Genomic DNA, 14,653 nt, shown 5'->3' with positions numbered 1-14,653 from the left:
GGAGATCCTGTGATCTCCCCTGCCGGCCTCGGCCCCACGGCCATAGCGGCCCACTGGGCATTTGCCCGGTATGCCCGATGGCCAGTCCGGGCCTGCCTCTTATAGACTGTAAGCTCGTCTGAGCAGGGCCCTCTTCAACCTATGGTATCTGTAAGTTTACTTGTAATTGTCCTATTTATAGTTAAATCCCCCCTCTAATAATATTAGAAAGCGCTACGTAATCTGTTGGTGCTATATAAATGGCAATAATAATAATAATAATAATAATATGTCCCAGAGTCGTACTACGCTCTGTGTGAAAGGCCAAATGGTGCCAATATTGGCCACAGGATCCACTTTCAGAAGTACGATACAGGACATGAGGAGATTTCACAGGAATATATTTTATTAGTACAAAGTATAAACAAACAAAAAGGTAAAAACAAAGAATAGTACGGTAACGCTGTGTACTCAAGAGGAATTTCTGTGGAAATATATATTCCAACTGGAATACCTCTTAACCACCAAAAGTAACTCAGCATCAAAATGAAAGAATATTGTATAGGGGTTGATGGTGAGGGGGGAGTGATGGTGAGAGTGTGACGGGGTGATGGCGAGAGGGAAAGGGGGGTGATGGTGAGAGGGAGAGGGGGTGATGGTGAGAAGGAGAGGAGGATGATGGTGAGAGGGGTTGATGGTGAGAGGCAGTGATGATGTGAGGGGGGTGTTGGTGAAAGGGGGGATGATGGCGAGAGAGGGGTGATGGCCAGAGGGGGTGATGGCCAGAGGGGGTGATGGTGAGAGGGGGGTGATGATGAGAGGGAGTGATGGTGTGAGGGGGGATGATGGAGAGAAGGGGTGATGGTAAGAGGGGGGTGATGGGGAGAGGGTGTGATGGGGAGGGGGGTGATTGGGAGAGGGATAGGGGGACTAAATAACTATATTTTTCCCCTGGTGGTCCAGTATGGGCTCCCTGGTGGTCCAATGGTGATATCCGTTCTGCAGCTCTGCACACCATGTGTCTCACGAGACCCGTCAGAGAGTTGCCGTGGTAACCTGCGACAATGCTCTGTTTGGCCAGATCTCGCTAGACACATGGTCTGCAGCTCTGTACACTGCGGAGCTGCAAATGGGTGCCTGCAATGGACGCTCTCCGTCCGGCCCGTCCTGAGGGGGCCGGGCAGCCAGGAGGGGCCTTGCACCCGGCGGCATACTGAGCAAGCCGCCAGGCCCCCTCCTGGTGTTGGGTGCTCGGTTACTGACCGAGGACCCGACACTGTCTGCCCTAAGGCGGTTTAGGCGACCGTGAGGCCTTAGGCGGCAGCCTAAACCTTCTAATTAGAGGGCCGCCTCTCTCCTGCTCCTTTCAATTACACTGGAAACTCTGTTTTTTTCTTTCCGGGATTGCTGACTTGACTACTAGATGGATAATGTGCGCTGCACAGCGCACACCAACAAGGCTACCATCATGCTATCATGCTAGTGCCTGATAATGATGTGAGTCTCAGCATGGAAATAGACTATCATGACCTGGTGCAGGGTAACCACACGCCCCCTGGTGTTGAGCACCAGCATTTGTGCGGCCACATACCAGGGCCCTGTTGCAGCTTCTGCGGATTCCAGGTGCTTGAGAATCTGCAGCAGATATGTATCCAGTATTAGAAACAAGGCAAAACTAGAACAGGCACCTAACAAGAAAACAAGACAAGACTAGAAAGCATAACCCAGAACATGTACAAAAGACATGAGGGAAATATGAACAGGGCAGGACAGGACTGCACATGAACTGGGAATACAAAATAAAACAAGACAAGAGATACAAGGCAAAACAAGAGGAGGCATAACCAAGTACTATATATGTAAAACATTGTTGTATGTAAGATGTATGCAGCCCACCACTGCGCCAAAGTACTCCAATTACGGTGGGTCCTAACTGCCTAGATATGCATGACTAAATAAACAATAAAACACAGTAATTACCTGCAAAGAAAGGGGCAGATGACGAAAGGATTAATGGAAAAGGAATGGGTGTGGCAACATAAAACAAACATATAAAGGAATCCAGGAGACTGGGAATACCAGGAACGGAATAAAGGAATGAACCCAGAAAACCCAGCATAAAGAAAATCAGACTCAGAATAGAAAACCAGAAAAACCAAGAAAAACTAAAAAAGATTTGTAAAAAGAGTACTGGATACCAGAAGCCAAGGCCAGACATCTCCGCAGAGCAGGACAGGACGTGACACATGCAGAGCTTTCTCCATATTTGAAGCTCCATCAGTAACCACAAACCCCACTTCTATATTGGTGCCTACCTCAGCTCCTACACAAAGATACACCATCCTCCTTACTACCTGCAGAATGTTATCTGAAGTGTGTTTTTCAGCCATCACTTCAGCATGGAGAAGGAAAGATCTATAGCCCAGCTTATACACCGATCTATAGCCCTACAAATTTACTTCCTCCATTTCTGCTGGACCATGCTGCTGTTGACGTTGCAGAAGCAGGTTCCTGAGACACACTAGACTCCCACCAGTGTGCTGTCTGGGAAAGAAAGGCATGCTGACCTCAAATCTGTGGTAAAATGCAGAGACTGATGAGCAGCCTTCAAAAGCTCCCTTTTCACTACTCCAACATAGAACTGATAGAGTGAAGGGACTATCCTCCTGCTGAAAGTGGAGCATGAGGGAAGATGGTATTGTGGAGCCACAGCCTCCATCAAGTGTTTGAAAGGCTCCCCTTCTATCATTGAAAAGGAAGGACCCCCAACAGCAATTATCTGGCCAATAAGTCACGTGATTTTTTGGCCTGCTGTTTAGACATAACCTTGGAGTGGAATCCCCCAAGTTGTTCCAGGGTGGGCTGCACACATTGTGATGCTCCAACCAGCCTTGGTTGTTGTCTGGCAATACCTCCCCTGTCATGCCTAGCTGCCATGGTACTGGACCTTGTAATAGTAGCAGCTATGCTGCTTGCCTTAGTACTTTCTGCCTCTTCCCTCAATAACACAGACTTGAGATGGCTGTGAAAGGTGATGGTTCATCCCGGCACTGGTGAGATGACCGAACACTCTCCCCTTGCTAACTTCCTTCCTACAAAGGTTGCACTCTGCAAAGCGCCCATCTCCAACACTTTCAAAGGGATTCCAAACTTTGCTGCTGCACAACACATTGGCATCTGCCTTTCGGGATTCTGCTGCTAATGGTGCAGATTGATGAGCAGCAGTAGGAGTGCCACTACTGGGAGCTGGCACAGTAGCCTCTGCACTGGTACTGTTGCTAGTAGTACCAGTGGTGGTGGTGATTGTTGGCACAGTTACACTGGTGGTGGTCACTGTGCCACTGTGAGGAGGAACAGTGGACCTGGAAATAGTAGTGGTAATTGATTGTGGTGGTGGTCTACTAATGGTTGAAGTAGCACTTTCAGGTGCTACTGTTGGAGAAAGTGGAGAGAAAGGAGGAAAATGTGCACTAGTAGCAGGAGAAAAGGGTGAACTGCTCCCTGAAGAATTCTGACTCTCCTCTACTATCTCCTCCTCACTCTCAGACTCTTAGTCAAGCTCTTCATCAGCCAGACTAAATGCAATCCCTGCAAGGCTGGGGGTAAGACTGATATCACCTCCAGGATTAATAGGACTTCGAGCAGGGGGTAGAATTTGCAATGGCAACAACTCCTGTGCTGATGTGCCACTGTCAGTGGTAGAAGCAGGCGCAGCACTAGTGTTGGCAGAAGTGGTGGTTTTGGGAGGAGGATTAGGAAACATCCTCCGTGTACAAGAAGGAAGCTTCTTAGCAACACGACTCACAGGCCTGCTTGTGGTAAAGGAAGACGTTTTTTTCACCCTAAAAAGCCCTGCTGGTTTCCTTTACCATAGAAAAGACTTGCAGTTCTGGGCCTTGCTGAACTACTGCCTGCTATTGGTGCCTTTCCTTGACCAGGATCTTGCACCAACAGGCCTGAAATGCGAGACAAAGACCTTGGTCTCCTAGGCGGTGAGTCTGACATAGCAGCACTACTTGACTGCTTAAGCTGAAGCATAGGCTGCGTACTCAGTCTACCACTTCTTGTGGTGGTGGCGGTGGTGGTATGGGTAGTGGTGGTGGCTGACTGACCCTCCCTCACTTTACTAGTGGATGAAAGTTTAGGAGGATCCATTTAGAATTTTAAAATAGTAAGAAAAGAAAAGAAAAGAAAAGAAGTTGAAGAAAATAAGGAGATAATGTAATGTAGTGTTTTGAAACCAAAGTTTACAATTTTATTAATTGAAAATGTATTATTTGAAGTTTGAACTATGTTGATATACAGATCAACTCAGTTCAAAAACATATTTTTAAAAAATAGAGACTAGTACTGAGGCAGATTTCTTCACTATAGTGCTTTCTGAGAAACTATGCAAAAACTGCCATGAGCAGTCTGCCAACAAGTGCTCCCTGCACGACTACTGCATCCAGAGTATGGAGAAATGTATTATTATTAGAAAAAAGTGTTTTTAAAAATGGGTTAACTAGAATTTATATTACTGTTATTTAAATTAGAAAGAACCTACAACTTCTGGTAATATTAAAAAATAATAAATACTAAAGCTACTTTGAAGCTTAGGGGTGGGGGCCAGGGGGGTGAAGGAGAGTAGGTCTCCCCCCCCTTCGATCACTATTGTGGCCAGAAAGAGTCCCTGTGTGTTTTAAAATTCGCCTGCCTATTGAAGTCTATGGCGGTTCGCCCGGTTCGCGAACATTTGCGGAATTTTGCGTTCGCGGTTCGCGAACCGAAAATTTTATGTTCGCGACATCACTAATGTTAAACAAACACACTAACTAACTGAACTAATAATCAGTTAAAGAAAATTAATGTATTCTTCACAACAGCAGTCAGAACAGTTTACTTCACTGCTGATGCTGATGTGAGCAAAAAAAAAGAAATAAAGACACTAAAAGTGTGAAAAATTTAAAAATAAAATAGACCGTTTGACTGACTAATGTGTTCTGTTCTAACAAAGCACAAAGAAACTGTACTACAACAAATATATATTTTAAACTAAAGATAATTCTATGAACTTAAAAAAAATGTTTAGATAATTCTATTAACTTAATAAAAAAATATTACTTAACTTTTACACTGACTGCCTGCAAAGCAAGCATACACAGTCATTGAGTGAGTGACACAAAAATCAGTCAGTCAGTTACTGACTCTGTGCTAGTAGTTGTAATTGTACTAGCACAGATTAAACTAACTTTGTGTGGACTGGAGTATAGATTCACTTTAAAAAAAAAATAAAACCCAGTCAAACACACTTAGCTGAGACTGACAGAAAATCAGGGCTCGAGTCCTGCAGGAACGCATGGGAACGGCGTTCCTGCACTTTTTTCATGGCAGGAACGCCGTTCCCTTTGCTCCTGCAGGACCAGGGCAGCTGCCGCTTGAGCCCAGCCGGTGCTCCTCCTGAGCAGAGCCTTCACTATGCAAGCGAGCGGCATCGCATAGTGAAGGAGTCAGGACTCAGGAGCGGACGGAGGACTTACTTCCGGGTTGCTCCTCCTCTGACCTCTCCTGCCCTTTGCGTACGCGGGAGTGTCGTTACATCACGCGGAGACGGAGTCATGGCGTTGTGTCGGCAAAACTAGGGTGAGACCGTGACGGTGAGAAGGAGGGAGAAGAAGCCAAGCCAGCCAGCACCCCTGAGGCCAAGCCAGCCCTGAGTCTTCAGAACTGTAAGTACATTTTATAAGGGGAGCTACTATTACTTGTTTGATGGAGGCTGGGTGATTGGAGATGGGGGTAGGGTGGATGGAGATGGAGGCTGGGTGGTTGGAGGGGGGGTAGGGTGGATGCAGATGGAGGCTGGGTGATTGGAGAGGGGGGTAGGGTGGATGCAGATGGAGGCTGGGTGGTTGGAGGGGGTAGGGTGGATGGAGATGGGGGCTGGGTGGTTGGAGGGGGGTAGGGTGGATGGAGATGAGGGCTGGGTGGTTGGAGAGGGGGGTAGGGTGGATGCAGATGGAGGCTGGGTGATTGGAGAGGGAGTAGGGTGGATGGAGATGGAGGCTGGGTGGTTGGAGAGGGGGTAGGGTGGATGCAGATGGAGGCTGAGTGGTTGGAGGGGGGTAGGGTGTATGGAGATGGGGGCTGGGTGGTTGGAGAGGGTGGGTAGGGTGGATGCAGATGGAGGCTTGGTGGTTGGAGAGGGGGGGTAGGGTGGATGGAGATGGAGGCTGGGTGGCTGGAGAGGGGGTAGGGTGGATGCAGATGGAGGCTGGGTGGTTGGAGGGGGGTAGGGTGGATGGAGATGGAGGCTGGGTGGTTGGAGAGGGGGGTAGGGTGGATGCAGATGGAGGCTGGGTGATTGGAGAGGGGGTAGGGTGGATGGAGATGGAGGCTGGGTGGTTGAAGAGGGGGGTAGGGTGGATGCAGATGGAGGCTGGGTGGTTGGAGGGGGGTAGGGTGGACGGAGATGGGGGCTGGGTGGTTGGAGGGGGTTAGGGTGGAGGGAGATGAGGGCTGGGTGGTTGGAGAGGGGGGTAGGGTGGATGCAGATGGGGCTGGGTGGTTTGAGAGGGGGTAGGGTGGATGCAGATGGAGGCTGGGTGATTGGAGAGGGGGGTAGGGTGGATGCAGATGGAGGCTGGGTGGTTGGAGGGGGGGTAGGATGGATGGATATGGAGGCTGGGTGGTTGGAGAGGGGGGTAGGGTGGATGCAGATGGAGGCTGGGTGGTTGGAGAGGGGGGGTAGGGTGGATGGAGATGGGGGCTGGGTGGTTGGAGAGGGGGGTAGGGTGGATGCAGATTGAGGCTGGGTGGTTGGAGAGGGGGGTAGGGTGGATGGAGATGGAGGCTGGGTGGTTGGAGAGGGGGTAGGGTGGATGCAGATGGAGGCTGGGTAATTGAAGAGGGGGGTAGGGTGGATGCAGATGGAGGCTGGGTGATTGGAGAGGGGGTAGGGTGGATGGAGATGGAGGCTGGGTGGTTGGAGAGGGGGGTAGGGTGGATGGAGATGGGGGCTGGGTGGTTTGAGGGGGTAGGGTGGATGGAGATAAGGGCTGGGTGATTGGAGAGTGGGGGAGGGTGGATGGAGATGGGGGGTGGGTGGTTGGAGAGGGTGGTTGGAGAAGGGTAGATGGAGAAGGGGGGAAGGGTGAATGGAGAAGGGGGGGTGTAAAAATAAATCAAATAACCCTAATATCACCACATTTGTTTAACCCCTTAAGGATGGCAGGCGTTCTATGCTGTCCTTAGGGAACCGGCTCTAAATGCCGGAGGGCGGCATAGAACGCCCAAACAGTCCTTTAACTAAGTGCTTTTTGATATTAATATATATATATATATATATATATATATATATTATCAAAGTACACGTACAATGATATTGATTTAAATATTTGTTTATTGCATAGCTAATTTAATTAGTTTCAACTGTTCTGTATATATTTGTTTATTGCATGTGAATTTTGCAGTTGTTTGTGTAAACTGGCACTTTACAACAAATGTTGCACTGAATTTTCTGTGAACTATATATTTATTTTTTTGAGGGGGGGGGGGGGGGGTGTCAGTGGATCTTGGGTAAGTTCCCACACTTTTTTCCCAGGACTTGACCCCTGCAGACAATTTACTTTCTCTATCAGCACTCAGAATGAAACAGCACTGCAGCACCTCTGTAAGATCAATGTCTTATAAAAATCAACCCATGTGGCTTTGCTAGTTGTACCTTAAAATGCTAAAACAACTAACAGCTAAACTGTATTTATTTTCTTCTAGACTAACAAACTAGTATACCCCTAGCCACTAAGCTAAGCCCACATAGCTAAAGTACTTGATTGAATCTACCTTTACTCTAAATCTAAATCAATTTAAGCTAATACATTTTTAGTAAATAAAAAAGCTGAATTGTTATAAAAAGTAAAACTTGGTTGCTGTAGGCAGTAAGCAAGCATCGAAGGCAGGCACTGGTAGTGCCAGCCAGGTACCGTTTGGCAAAGTGACTCAGTCAGCAGCACAGCAGTGAACAGCTCTCAGAAAGCGCTGAAATAAAAAAAAAAATGTCTCAGCAATAGTCTCAAATTTAACAAGTTGTGAGAAATGGCAGGCACACCAAGACTCACAGAAAATCTCTAAGACAAATAATGAGGCTAGCACAGCACAGATGCACAGTATTTCACCATCAAAACTCAGTCAAAGAAGGGTGGAGAAAGATCCCTTGCCTGCTTTCATACTGCTGTTTGGTTATCTTTTAAATCCATGCTAAAGCACTCACCATTGGATAAGCCCCTACAGCATCATGTCACAGGAGAGAGCTGATTGGACAAATGAAAATCAGCTCACTCCCAAACCCATCTACAATACAGCACATACCATTGGATAAGCTCCTACATCATCATGTCACAGGAGTGAGCTGATTGAATAAATGAAAATCAGTTCACTCCCATACCCCTCCTCTTTTTTTCATACAAGGCACCTGAATGAACAAATAAACAAATTGAGGCAAATTAGTTCATTCGTTCATTCGTTTCTACCATCCCCATATCCTCCCCTATGCTAAAGCAATGCATTGAAAAATCACGAACATTTGATACGAATGATTTGTTCGTTCGGTGCGTGAACATTGTTCGGCTCACTCCCATTATTATTGCATCTGTGCATTTGTATTGCTCATTCGGCAGTTTGCAATACGTATTACACAATCACATATACTCACTGTGACAAACTGCCATTTGCCACTGGGCATTGGAGAGGACTGATTGCCAGCCTCCTACCTACTGACTATGGCCCTGGGCTATATGGCATTTGAAAACACTATTTGTGCCGTGTGACAAAACTGGAGATTGTGCACAAATATGACTATTGTCCATATTTTTTATAATTCCCTTTGTTTGTTGCACTGTTCCCCATGTGTTTCATCTGTTGGTTCGGCTGGATAGTCTACCAGACAAACTGTGGAGTTACTGGGTGGCCACCATTTCATGTATCAGAGGCACATGGTGAGAACAATGGATGGCGGCCATTTTAACTCACAGACACTGTTTTGACTTTTCTACACAGTGCCATCTCGACGGTATTTGGTGCACAAAGACATCGTTCAGTAGTTTTAAACTACAGAACAGGGGACACACAGTATTTTTTTTCTCATATAGCCTGTATATGTTCTGCAGAATCTGGGGTTATTGCATGTTTTGGGGTCCCTGTGATATGTTTTATAATACTGTATTTTCCTGCCTGTGATAATTAAGTTAGTCTATTGTGTTGAGATAATTGTATCACAGGCAGAGGGGAGGATTTCTGCTGGGAGTGGTTTACTTTATTGTACATGTTGTAATGTTTCTATTGGTTCTTCTGAAAAACCCTGTGGGCAGTCCTGTATGTGTAAGACCTCCATAAAAGATCACACAGATCTTCTTGACCCTCAACGCGTAGTCTTGTCTCGTGATTGGAGGGAACTGCTATATCACACTGGGGATTGCTATGCTCTGCATACTCCCCTGAGCTTTAATCACTTGGCTCTTTTAAGAGCTTGTTCCTGGTACGCTCTCCTGGAGGAGAGGTCCTCCCCACATGGTCCTGGAGGACAGAAGCCGATCCAGGGTGGACGGAAGACGGCGAGACTCCAGTTAAGCTACGGCGGTTGTGGAGTCTGCGGTGGTTGTGGTGTCCGGTGCGGTGCTTGTAGTCCTCGGCGCAGGCTAGGAAGCGTCCATCAACGGAAGGTACTCACCTGTCTGTAATTAAAAGAGCTGAACTAGTAATAGGAATGAACGAAAGGCACATTAATTTGTACGCATTCGTTAGTTCGGCTCAATCCCATCAGATTTAAGATCTGCTGAAGACTTACGTCTATCTTCTGTCCGTACTCCCACCTCTGATGCTGGCCTTCAAGATTTCTCGAGGACTGCACTGTTCCTGTGGAACTCGCTTCCCTCCTCCGTTAGATGCTCACCCAGTCTCCATTCCTTCAAAAAATCTTTAAAAACACACTTCTTCATAAAAGCGTATCACTTAAACTGTTAATAACTCCCAACTGATTCCTCTTCTGCAACTGTCACTAGTCTAATACTATCCTTACCTTTTGTGTCATTTTACCCCACTCCCTCTATCATGTAAGCTCATTGAGCAGGGCCCTCAACCCCTCTGTTCCTGTGTGTCCAACTTGTCTGGTTACAACTACATGTCTGTTTGTCCACCCATTGTAAAGCGCTGTGGAATTTGATGATGCTATATAAATAACATAATAATAATAATAATAATTTGATGTGAGTGAACAGAACTAACGAATAAAATAATGAATATATGTGTCATTCATTAATTCGGTTACTAGTTTGACTTTTTGAATTACACACAGTGTAATACAAAAAGCCGAATGAACAAACAAACAAAAGCTCATGGAAGAATTTCGTTGGATGCCCATTCGTTTGTTTATTCATTCGTTTGCCTAGCCATTCGTTATTCGGCATTTGTACGAATGGACGAAAATGCTGATTTTCATAAGAAAATCCATTCGTACAAATACAAATGCAAAAATCTACTAAAAACCCGATTGAGGAACCCAATCAGATGAACCAAAAAGTTGCAAAAATGTACCAATCAATGTACTGCAAAATATATATATATATATATATAAAACAGTAGTAGACAACCTTCGGCACTACAGATGCTGTGGACTACATCTACCTTGATGCTTTGCCAGCATTTGCCAATCAGAAAAGGTATCCAATAGAGTGAAAAACAGAAGGAGCAGTAAAGAAAATATATCATATATTACATATCTATTAAATATACAATATATATATATATATATATATATATATATAAATCAATATAGATTTTATTTCATCGAAAGCAGTTCGAAACTTCGGCAATTCGGAACTTTGTCAATTCGGTTTGGTTCGGCACTTCGGCAATTCAGAAATTCCCAAATGCACAAAATTCATCCAAATGTACATTCGGAACAAAACAAATTGCACATGTCTACTTTTCAGCTATGTAACTATGTAACTAGCTTTAGCCTTGCCCTAACCATCTGACTGACAATAACCTGTAAGTCTAAAAATCAGGTAATTATTTAATAAATTCAGTACATGTTCAGGATTTAGAGTTACTGGATGTTGATGACCTACTGTGTGCAGGGCTGCCATCAGAAATTTTGGGGCCCCTGACAAAGCACAAGGTCACATAATTTTTTTAAATTTAATTAAATTGTTTCTCCCCCCTCCCTGCTTACCTTTGTCCAGGGAGGGGGGAGATTCCATCCCTGGTAGTTCGGTGGGGGGCCCCCCGGCTCCCTGTTACCGCAGAGAGGGCCCAGGCAGCACACTGTTTCTTCTCTTCTCTCCTCCAATAACTCTCGCGAGACCCGCGGAGCATTGCCATGGCAACCAGGTCTTGCGAGAGTTATTAGCAGAGAGGAGACGAGGAGAAGCAGTGTGCTGCCTGGGCCCCCTCTGCGGTAACAGGGAGCTGAGGGCCCACGGCTGCACACATAGATAGCGATATTTGCTATCTATGTGTGCAGAGAGGGAAAGTAGGTCCCAGGACTGCCAGAGCAGTCCGGGCCCCCCCAGGGCCGCCGGGCCCGTGACAACCGTCATGGTTCTCACCCCCTGATGGCGGCCCTGACTGTCTGCTGTTAATTTATTTTATTACTTTCTGACTTTTTATTAAAAGTGTAAAACAAATACCACAGCTACTTTAAGACATGTAAAGAGTTTAATTTTTACTATGTTGTAGTTGAATTTCACTATTAGGTGATTAAATATTAAATCTTTTGACATATTGTATTTAAACTTTGAGAGAATGTTTTCTCAGATTTACAGGTCAAAGCACCAACATAAATTATCATATTATAACGTCAAAACATTTCAGTTACATTGTTCTCACCAAACATTGCATTAGCGGTTTTACAGGAATGTTAATAGCTGACTATTACCTCCTGTCAAAACACATTAAAATCCATTCACATTCTATTAATTTATGTTTGTTGATTATTTAACAGAACTCCCTTTAGAATTAATGTCAGTGAATTCACATTTTTTTCACTCAATAATATAAATATAAGGCCAATATTAGCATAGTGCAGACATTAAAACAATAAGTTAAAATATATAATAATCGTATTAACATGTTTATTGAATGTACTTTTGTATGTGCGTGAGTGCATATGGATGTCACTGTAGACTTTATTGTAGTTCTTTGTTGTATTTGACGCTGAGTAAACAAGGTTATTAAGTAACAGTATTCACAACATACTACAGTTCAAGATGAAAGATCAAAACTGTATATATGAAAGCAAAACCAAGCATGATATAAATATATGATGCTTCAGCGGCAAAACGACATATTCACATATGTTATACAGTGAACAAAAGGCATAGTAACTACTGGATAAATCAGAAAATGATCGTAATGTCATTGACACCATTTAAATATATACATAATGATACATATGAAAAAAGTATAAAATAAAACAAATTGTAGCAGTATTATTTTTACAGCATATAGAAGAGAATATGCATAATATTGATCATCAATCGACAGGCAATAGGCATGCAATGATGAAAAGAATGAAAGGAATTACTGAATTAGGCTGGTGGAGAAGCAGAAACACATGCAATTACCATAATAAACTCTATTATAAACCATTTTGGCCACAATGCATCTAGAGTATGTCTACAGATTTCTCCTTTACCATAAGGAGCTTGTTTCTTTCTCCCCCCGTCGACAATGGCTGAACATGATCAATGGCCTTAAATCGCAGTTGTGAGATTGTATATTTCTGAGAGATAAACTGATCCAGGACAGTCACTTCGATTTTTCTTTTTGGATTTGTGTTTACTGAATCAATCAATCATTCATTTTCTTAGTGGTTAAAATGACCCCACAAGAAGACATTCAAAGATAGCTCACATAGCTGGAATCACAAGTGAACATCTTCTTTTATCTTTTTGTATTCTGCTAGTTTTACGATAGATAAATGTGTCACCTCTAGTGATACCCCCTCATGTACAGCAGCCCAAGTGTGGAACACAGGGCCGGATTAACATAGGGGCTGATGGAGCTGCAGCTCCATGCCTAGGCCCATGGAATAGGCCCATTTAAAAAAAAAAAAAAAAAAAGACGATTTTTTTTTTTTACTTTTTTTTTTTTTTACACAGTAGTCTTAGGTTTTCCTCCTAACTGGTATTTTAAGGCACAGTCTGTATTTGAGGCTGCCTGGCCGTGCTGCTATTGCAGTATTACTGGCAATACAAATGCAAATATTTTTCTCAGTATAAACGGAGATTACTCTGCAATACCAGCACCGGCCAGTAGGGGTCACTGTGTATGGAGAGAGGCAGGGATAGGAAGTTACAGCATATCCCTCCCTGCCTTTCTCTACTCACTGATATACAGGGGGCAGCTACACAGTACAGAGAGTTCAGACAGCAGCTCCCAGCCTGCATTGACAGACTACAGCTCAGGGAAGTGAGGAATGAGGGGAAAGGCATCAGGGAGACATGGGGGCACTGAGACACTAGGGGACACTGGGAGACCTGGGGACACTGAGACACATGGGGACACTGAGACACATGGGGACGCTGTGAGACATAGGTAGACACATTGGGACACATGTCTCCCAGTGTCCCCATGCCTCCCAGCCAGTGTCCCTAGTATCTCAGTGTCCCCATGGCTCCCAGTATCCCCATGCCTCGCAGCCAGTGTCCCCATGGCTCCCAGTGTCCCCATGGCTCCCAGTGTCCCCATGGCTCCCAGTGTCCCCATATGTCTGTGTCCCCATGTCTCCCAGTGTCCACATGTCTCCCAGCCAGTGTCTGTGTCCCCATGTCTCCCAGTGTCCCTATGTCTCCCAGCCAGTGTCCCTAGTGTCTCAGTGTCCCCATGTCTCACAGTGTCTGTGTCCCCATGTCTCCCAGTGTCTGCGTCCCCATGTCTCTGTGTCCCTAGTGTCTGTGACCCCATTTCTCCCAGTGTCCCCAAATGTCTGTGTCCCCATGTCTCCATGTCTCTGTGTCCCCATGTCTGTATCCACAAGTGCCCCCATGTCTCCTAGTGTACCCAAGTGTCCCCGTGTCTCTGTGTCCCCATGTATCCTAGTGACATGGGACACACTGAGACATGGGGACACTTGGAGAAATGGGGACACAGATACTGGGAGACTAGGGGACTGGGCGACATGGGGACACTGACACAGTGATGCATAGGGACACTGATGCCAGGCTGGCCTTCCAATCTTTGGACAGACATACCCCCTTTTTGGGCATGTTCGCCCCTTCTGTCAGTTCTGGTCATGTGATTTGCATCAGTGGTCTACTCTTTTACCCCGCCCATTGGCTTCCTGCTTCACTGGACACTGCTGTTGGTATGGATTTACTTGAAAGATGAAAGCATAAATTAGATAAAGAGATTAGCATAGAGTATGTGTTTTCTTAGCTGCATCCTTTGAGTTTCCCTCCAACACCAACTCCATCAGATACATAATGCTTGGGAGGTATGACTGTTTTAGTGTTTTTCATCAATAAGATTCTGTAATTAGGCCCCATCATAAATGTCAGCACCAGGCCCACTGGGCTCTTAATCCGGCCCTGGTGGAACAGTATTATATGTTGGAGTGAGAAGAAACCTCTGGGCTTATCTTTTAATTGAGAACTGTTACTACTCAGTATAATTATACCTGTATTAAACAACTATGTATTTG

The sequence above is a fragment of the Pelobates fuscus genome, chromosome 4 (assembly GCF_036172605.1).
Source record: "Pelobates fuscus isolate aPelFus1 chromosome 4, aPelFus1.pri, whole genome shotgun sequence".
Taxonomy (NCBI): Eukaryota; Metazoa; Chordata; class Amphibia; order Anura; family Pelobatidae; genus Pelobates; species Pelobates fuscus.
This window is presented reverse-complemented; position numbering follows the sequence as displayed.